We start from the raw sequence: 8,884 nt of genomic DNA, 5'->3' as shown, positions 1-8,884 counted from the left end.
TTCCATAAATCCTCTGGTATATTAGAAAAAAAATGTTTTAAAGCAAATTGTGAAGGGAATATAGATAAATCATCTAGACAACTAAAAACAGATAAGAGAAAATTATTGGAAATAAAAACAACTGAGGAAAACAAAGAAATTGAGATGCTTACATGGGTACAATGCAAATTTAATCAAAATCATCATCCTCATCAATTTTTTGTCCAAATCCTCTGGGCCCGGTCTTAGCCCTGACCTGAACTCTTTTCCCACTTTTTTTCTTCTTCTTACTGGCCTCTTCTTTCTCAAACTTCTCTCTCTCCCTTTTCTGCAGGAAATCCGAGACACTTATATAGATAATCTGTGCTCCCAAAAACATTCCGAAACCAAATATTTAGTCGACCAGAACCAAACAGAAAACAAAGCAACTAACAAATAAAATAAAATCCCAATAAAAGAAAAAGAAAATTAAGACTAGAAGAATCTTTACCCCAATAGTAAGAATGGAGAGACCAATAAAAGCGATGAACAGAAGAGCGGATATGACTGTAGATACACCGCTGTCGTCAGAGGAAACGATCTGTTGGGCAGTCTCAATTGGGGCGTCTGAAGGCAAAACATCTCCGGATGTAGCCGAGGTTCTCCAAATTCGAGTGTTTTTCTGTGAAGGTTTATGTGGTGGGTGTCGATAAAGGTATGTTGTTTTTGAGTGGAGTAGGGTGGGTAAGGTGAGTGGGAGAGACGAGCCGCAGGTCCTAAGAGAAGAACCGAGATTTGGTCTGGAAAACGAGATGAGGGGTGTTGAAGATAGAACTGTAGATGCAATAGCCATGTCTCATCTGCAACTGCTACTGCAGGGGGGAGATGTTTCACGGGACTGAGAGTTTGTCTGTTTGTTTGTTTGTAAGCAACGGCGGGCCTGTCACTCCGTAAGCCAGCCAAAAAGAGTGACGGGCATTGGAAGATGCTCTCTCAATACAAATGTACTGTCGGGCGCTCCTTTGAGGCGCATATGTGAATTCGGTAAAAAACGTCCGAGTTCTCATCTACCCTCACAGAATAAAAAATATTCTCAATACACAGTTGGGATGTGTTGTAAAACATTTTTGGGGTATTCCATGGTGACCTGATCTGCACACACATGACGCTTCACACAGGTACATTTACTGTATTTTTGAGGCACTCCATTGAGAACATTTCCTTTATGTGTTATTATTTATGGGAGATGGTTATAGTGTACATAGAGATGTTCTTGTGAGGTGCCCTGTGTGAGGAGCGGATCCCAATTCCACTCTCTAGGGCAGATTTGAACTCGTTCTGTCTGACTATGATATAAACAATATCATATCTAATACCTCTACTACTGCCACGTATCCATTAGCCAACTCCTCCGTTACCCATTCTCATCTTCTGGTTGAACTTCTCACTCTCGTAGTCGTATTGAAATCAAGAATCTACAATGCCTTCAATTAGCACCCAACATGTTATTCATCTTCCTCACATTCTATCACAGCTTCTTTTATAAATTTTTAATATTTCTGCAATCAACAGCGGCAGTTATTCCCTCTCCCTTCTCACTCCTCATATTTTCTACATCCCAATTGGCCAATTACCGCCAGGCGCCAACAATTGATTCCATCTCCTTTCTCCTAGATTTTTTTTTTTTTAGTAATTAGTAATTATTAATTAGTACAAAGTGCAATTAGCTTGTTGTTTGATCTTAGAAGCTCAACCCCATGAAATTTGAAGATTGCAACTAAAACATGCATGGGTCATTTAAAAAGATGCAACTGATGGTCTAAGTAGTTCCAATGTAATACTGAATAAGCATAGGGTATCGACTGATCAAAAGATAACCTAAGATGTTGAAAGATTTTTCATCTGGAAATCCACTTGAGATAGAATTGACTTCAGTGCTTTAATACCCAGTTCAATGAATATTTTCCGTCATTTTTGTTGGAATCCTTCAACAGGTCTATAATGTTTTACATCTTTTTATGCTTTAAATAGAATTTTGTCAAATTGTCTCTGGATGGAATTATCCAAGGAGGTTATGACATAACACATGGTCCACAACCTTAATATTGTTTTATGTTATCTTTCATAGAAATGACTTTTATCTATGTTCCATATTCATTTGTTCATCTCTAAGATTTCCCTCTTATTTCAGTGACGAGGACATAGTTCATAACCCCATCACTTTTTGTGAAGGTTCACATATACACCCATCCAATGAAATTTCCCTTTGGCCTCCATCAGACAAGGTTTATTGTCATTTTAGGTTAAACCATTTTAAATAGTAAGTGTAGATCCGTCATATCGAAAGCCCCAATGTACCATGGAGGAATCTTCCATTTTAGGATAATTCTCTCACACTAGTCTATGATGCCCCTATCATTCATGAAGGAATCCTGCTAACTGTTTCAGTGAAATGGATAACGTAATTTTGTGATGCATCTCCACCCACCAATTTAGCCCATTTTCATGCTAATGATGGAAGGCTTTTAGAGATATCATCTTATGATACTTGTTAGACAGTGTATGCCCTTAACTCCAATCAGATTGATGTACTTTGCCATTTATTGTAAACGAATAAAGTGCATAATTGATTCATGTGATTTTGTGTGTTTCTGTGTAATACACTTAAACTAGACATTTATGAGACTCGTATTAGTTTAGAATCTTCACAGTCGTTGGATAGATTTGGGAAGATTTATCCACCAAGGCTGACATTGATGTGCCACCAAGTTGGTTGGGGTGGCTTGTCTCAGTTGCCAGGGTGAGACCTAAGGTACATGCAGTGTGAGTTTTTTTGAAACCTTAAATTGGACCAAATTCCAGTATTGCTCGGGACCTTGGAGATAGATGAACAAATTTGGAATGTTACACCTAACCCCTAACTCGATTATGATACTGCATTAGGTGTCGAATTGGGCTGCCTTTGATATGCCAATCGGTGAGATCCTTAGAGGGGGTCAAAACTTGGGAATGTTGGGACAGTTCGAGAATTCAGTTGAGTGGGAGATCATAGTGACATGATCAGCCCCTTTGTCGGACAAAGTGAATGATCGAGGAATGCACTCTCTCTAATGGAAACCTAAACTGTTGGTACTGGATTTCAAATGTGTTTGAAATTTATTTTGCAAAATATATTTATATATAGATATAGTTATATATTATAGTTTCACAAATCATTTGCAAAAAGGTTTTAATTCCCGGGATCCATGTGAGTAGAGAGTGCAACACTGTACCTTGCAGCCGATGGAGATGTTTTTTCTTGTCGGGCAGTGTATGATTATTAAGGGTTGAGAGGTTAAGTGTAAGACCATTGAGGGTAATACCAGATGGGCTAATCTTGCATAGGCCCATAGTTTTTGGGTTTTCATAAGGTGGCTGGACCCAATGACCATTTAGTATAAATGTTGGGCCCATTAAGAGCCCATGGTGATGGACTCAGTTGTTCACTGTGTCCCACAGTGAATTCGGCCAGGCCTTGTCATAGAGGCTGGGTTGAATCCATGTGATTGATGTGTAGATCGATGTTAGGGTCCCACGCCATACAAAGAAGCCAAATTAGCCAGCAGATTAATGGGTAAGTGAGCTATGTGACTTAATGAGCCTAAAGCCCATTTCGAACTGGATTTAAATTAGTTAATTAAAAGGGAGAAAATTTTGATTTATAATCTGATTAGAATTAGTTGAAGGATAAGATAAGTCTTATCCATTTAGTAGTCTAGATCCAAAAATCAGATTTGGATCAAGAAACTCTCTCCTAGTTGGATTAGGAGGTTGTTCCAAAGAAGGGCTAGAAATAGGGGGCTAATTCTTCAATTGAAAGACATTTTCAAACATTCAACAATCTGCAGAATTCTCCCTATTTTTTGCTGCCCCTACCCAATTCGATCTCCACCTATAGAACTGATCAAGAAAGGTTCTTGATATTGTTTTTTGCTAGAAGAAATAATCTGAAGTCGTGCTCACTAGCCCTTGTTCGATTCTTGCTGAAGAACCATCCTATTGATCTTGTTTCACCATATACTATGTCATTTTCAGTGGAGGCAGGTTTTGGTCTTTTCTTTGGGTGTAAACACCTACGCTGGGAGATATTGTTACTTCGTATTAGGTATATCCCTCACTTCCCTTTTGGTTTTAGATCTGGTCTGGTTTTGATTCAAGAACGAAACTTGAAAATGCAGTTTTCTAAATTAGGGAATACGATTCTCAGATGGGAGTGAGAAATTTTTTGAAATTTCACGCAACCTTCCTACAGTGTTCGTTCATCCATATGATGGATCTCTCATCCCTTCAGTGGTATCAGATCCAGGTTCACATTCTTAAACCAAAATCAGACATGATTTGAACATGCACAAATAAGTAGAATTGGTTCTACCCGATTTGCGTAGATTTGGGTTTTCTTTGAGAATTTGGTTCTTAGTGATGGGCGATTGATCTAAAATTAATTTTTAAATTATCTGCAATGTTTATAGAAATGTTCTATATTTATTTCTTGGATTATGGGTTGTTCGTTTGGTGGAGATCGAAATCTTTTATTGCCGCCAAGAATTTGTGCACCTACTGTATTATTTTATTCAATTCATTATTGATCTGTAAATATATATATTTTTAGACCAAATGTATAGGATTTATTATGATGTAAATTAATATAGAAATTAGGTTTTTTCTATTTTTTTCATTGGAAGAAATGCTGGTTTGCATGGAGGAGAAGAAGACGTTTGCATAGATAGAAGATCTGCATTCTACAAACTGTGACTAACCTCTTTCTTGCAGGTTTGTAGTCATACGAACAACCCACTGTTATGTTTATTTGCTGATTGTTGATTGTCATTTATCAGCCGTATTTAATTTCAGATCATCTTCTTGAATTGAATCTTAAATTGGCACCAAACCCTAGACACATTCAAACCAGATTGGACCAAATTGGTTGGATCGAATTTGTGGCTCAATAGGGACTGTTAACAGTCCTAAAATTTTATAATGGGCCAAGGGTTTGGTTCCTGATTGCAAGATGCAATTCGGCCCAACTTGTAAAACCTAGTAATGTTATGTTAAAACTGCATCAGCCCAGATTCAGCTATATGGGCCGAACTGCTATTTGTAGTTCATTCCATGTACCTAGATAATGTTATATTATAATGTTATGGGATCTAATGGGCTGATACTAATTTAACCTAATTATTTTAGGGTTTTACAGATGATTAAAATTGATTGGATCAATTGGGGTTTTATTTCATGCATGTGATGTATGATGTATGATTTGCTATGTACATGGGCCATAAGTACTTGGCCCATGTTTATTTGGTAGTGGGTTTTTTGCACACCATGGCTGAATGCACATCATTGCCATGGTGTCCTTCAGATCATTTGATGATCTCCCTTCTTGAAGGGCCTCACTTCAGCTTCCTACCCAGAGAGGAACCATGCGGAACCCTAGTAGTTTAGGGCCCATATAAATTTGACTTTAAGAAAGTCAGTGGGAGCCACTTTGGTTTGACCTAAATAAACTAGGGCATAAGTATTCATCATCTCCTGTAAAATATAAGTGCATGTGATAGGGAGATTCATATGATGAACTCTCTAAAGGCCTTCCATCATTAGCATTAAGATGGATCCTTCAGTAATGAGGAGATGCACATAAAATTGGGCTAGGCTATCCATTTACTGTTAGATTTGTTGAATTATTTTATAAGATGATAGGGGTGTCATAGACCAAAGTGGGAGGAGCCTATCATAAATGGAAGACTCTCTCACGATACCTTGGCGTTTACGAATATGATGGGTATGCACTTAATAAAAAGAAAGGCTTAACCTAAAATGGTAATGTACGTTGTCTGGTAGAGGCCAAAGGGAAAGCTCATAAGATGAGTGGATATGATCATTCAAAGAAGGTGGTGGGGTTATGCAGCTGAAACATTTGGCTCCATGTATTGTATGTGATTTCTTACATTTCTAGAGGTATACTTCATAGTCTCTGTCATAGAGATAGGAGGAGAATTTCAGCGATGAACAAATGAAAGCGAAACATAGATTAAAAGTCGTATCTATGTAGTAAACATGAATCAATTTAGGTTGTGGACTAATAATCTGCCTTGCCTTTTAGAAATGACAAACAAACATTTGGCCAAGTTGTTGGTCGATAACAAACTTAAGGGCCCAAATTATGTTGACTGGTTCCGTAACCTTATATTGGTGTTAACACCAGAGAAATTGGACAAGGTTGCTAAGAACCCTGCTTCCGGTCATCTGGGTGATAGGGCTTCTGAGGCATGTAGGACAGAGTATTAAGAATGGGAAGATAAGATATCTCTTGCCCAGTGCTACATCATAGCCTCCATCGACAATTTGATATAGAGACAATTCGATTAAGTCGAAGTGTCCAAGGATATTTTGGATAGTCTGAGGAACATATATGAAGAGCATAATCATTAAACTCAACAAAAGGTCTTAAAGCTATTTATGACCACAAAAATGACCGAGAGATAGATGGTTCATGACCACTGTCTTAAGATGATGGGTTACATAAATGAACAAGAGGCATTCGGGTCAAGGGTAGATCATGTCACCAAGGTTGATGCCATCATAAACTCTTTGCCTCCATCCTTCAATCAAGTTATTATGAATTACAACATGAATAACCTAAATGTTAGCTTTTAGGAACTCAAGAATATGTTGCAGAGGGCTAAATAAATGATTAAGAAGGATAAACCGATAGTCATGCTTATTGAAGGTGGCAATTCGATTAAGAAGAAGAGGAGGGTAGAGAAAAAGCCTCAGAAGAAGACTAGCAAGTCGAAAAAGCAAAAGAAGGACAAAGCATCGGATGCCTATCACTTTTGCAAACAGACCGACCACTGGAAGAGGAAGTGCCCTCAGTATCTGGAAATTAAGAAGCAAGGTAATTTCAAATCTTTTATCATAGATACTAATTTGTTGGTTACTTTTGCTTCCTGGTGTATTAACTCTAAGCTTCAACTCATACATGTAACACATTGCAGGGATTCAAGACTAGCATAAGGATGAGTGACAGAGAAGTAACGCTCTACTTGGGGACATCTGCAACGGTTGCATGTACAACTATAGGAACTGTAGAATTAGTTTTCAGAGAAGGAACAATTGTAGTTAAAGATTGTTTTTTCGTACCTAATTTAAGAAGAAATTTGATTTTTGTCTCAAAATTGTATTTGGATGGTTATTCTATTTTATCTAGTAATGTGATTATTATTAAACGAAATAACAAATTCCTCACATACGCAGAACTTGAGAATGGTCTCTATGTTCTCCATTCTTCTCTGTAAATAAACATAATCGAAACCAAGTCGAAAATAATCCCCAAGAAGAGAACTTGTGATATAGTTAATCATACGTGCTTGTGGCATTACCGACTTAGCCACATTAGTATAGATCGTATCACAATGTTGGTAAATGATGGTCTTTTGGATTTTTTAATTGTAGACCTTCCTACCTGTGAACCTTGCCTTCATGGTAACATGACGAAGCGACCATTTACGGGAAAGTTTGAATGATCTACAAGCACACTTGACCTTATACATACTGATGTATGTGGTCCCATGAATGTTAAGACACATAACCTGCACGTTTATTTTAACATTTACCAATGATTTTTCATGGTATGGTTACGTGTATCTAATGAGACATAAGTTTGAATCATTTGAAAATTTCAAAGAGTTCAAACAAAAGGTCAAGAAACAGTTAGGGAGAGAAATTAAGACCCTTCGATCAGATTAAGGCGACGAGTATCTTTATTAAAAATTCATTGACTCTTTGAAGGAAAACGAGATTGTATCACAACTGGCTCCTCCTGCTACACCACAATTAAATGGTGTGTTAGAAAGGAGAAGTCAAACTCTATTAGATATGGTCCCATTCACTTCTCGTCTACTCAGAGTTACTCATATCCTTTTGGGGTTTCGCATTAGAGACTGCAATTTATGTGCTGACCAGGTTTCAACCGAATTCATTCTTAAGACTCCATTCGAGCTATGGACTGGTAAGAAGCCATGTGTGTGACACTTTAAGATTTGGGATTGTCCAACACATGTTAAAAGAACTAGTACTGACAAATTGGAAACCAAGATTAGTCATTGCTTATTGGTAGGTTATCCCAAAGGCTCTATGGGTTACTTATTCTATGATTCAAAAGAGCAAAAGGAGTTTTACAGTCCAAATGCCAATTCATAGAGGAAGATTACATCCTAGATGATCTACATCAAGAAGTTATTCTTGATGAGGAGAGCCCAAGGGTAGTAGGAGATGTGTAACGAGCTCCAGAAAATAACCAACCTAGAATATCTACCCGGGTTTCCAGGCCTCCAATTCATTGAGACTATAACCAAGAAAATTACTTGGTGGAAGGCACAACTAGTGAGGAGGATCTCGTGACTTATATGGAAGCTATATTAGACATAGATTCCTTGAAGTGGTAGATGCCATGAGAGTTGATATGGACTTAATAGAGACCAATGAAGTTTGGACTCTGATAGATCCGCTCATGGGGTAAAAGCAATTGGTTGGAAATGGATCTATAATATGAAGAAGGGCCCTAATGGTAAGGTTGAGACCGACATGGCTCGTCTTTTGGCGAAATGGCACACTCAGAAAGAGAGAATCGACTATAAGGAAACATTTTCGCTAGTGGCTATGCTTAAATCTATTAGGATCCTGCTAGTTGTAGCAACATATCATGACTACGAGATTTGGCAAATGGATGTTAAAATCGTATTCTTGAATGGAGATCTTACTGAAGATATTACATGCAATAACTGCAAGGATTCATTGCTACAGGTCAGGAACACTTGGTATGTAAACATAATCGATCCATATATGAACTTAAGTAAGTTTTTAGGAGATGGAACATCTGGTTTGACTC

At 37.7% G+C, this 8,884-nt stretch overlaps 1 long non-coding RNA gene across 1 annotated transcript; it reads right to left on the bottom strand.

Moving 5' to 3' along the window:
• On the bottom strand, positions 1–1,041 carry LOC148843963 (uncharacterized). Its single transcript, XR_016103251.1, has 2 exons — positions 470–1,041; positions 1–340 (listed from the first exon to the last, which is right to left on the bottom strand). It is a non-coding gene; the product is annotated as an uncharacterized LOC148843963 (long non-coding RNA).
• Positions 1,042–8,884: the final 7,843 nt, after the last annotated feature.

Source organism: Nelumbo lutea, chromosome 8 (assembly GCF_056320005.1).
Source record: "Nelumbo lutea isolate HS-2025 chromosome 8, American lotus-T2T, whole genome shotgun sequence".
NCBI classification, from domain to species: Eukaryota; Viridiplantae; Streptophyta; class Magnoliopsida; order Proteales; family Nelumbonaceae; genus Nelumbo; species Nelumbo lutea.
Note: the sequence above shows the minus strand (reverse complement) of the source record. Positions and strands in the feature narration are given on the sequence as shown.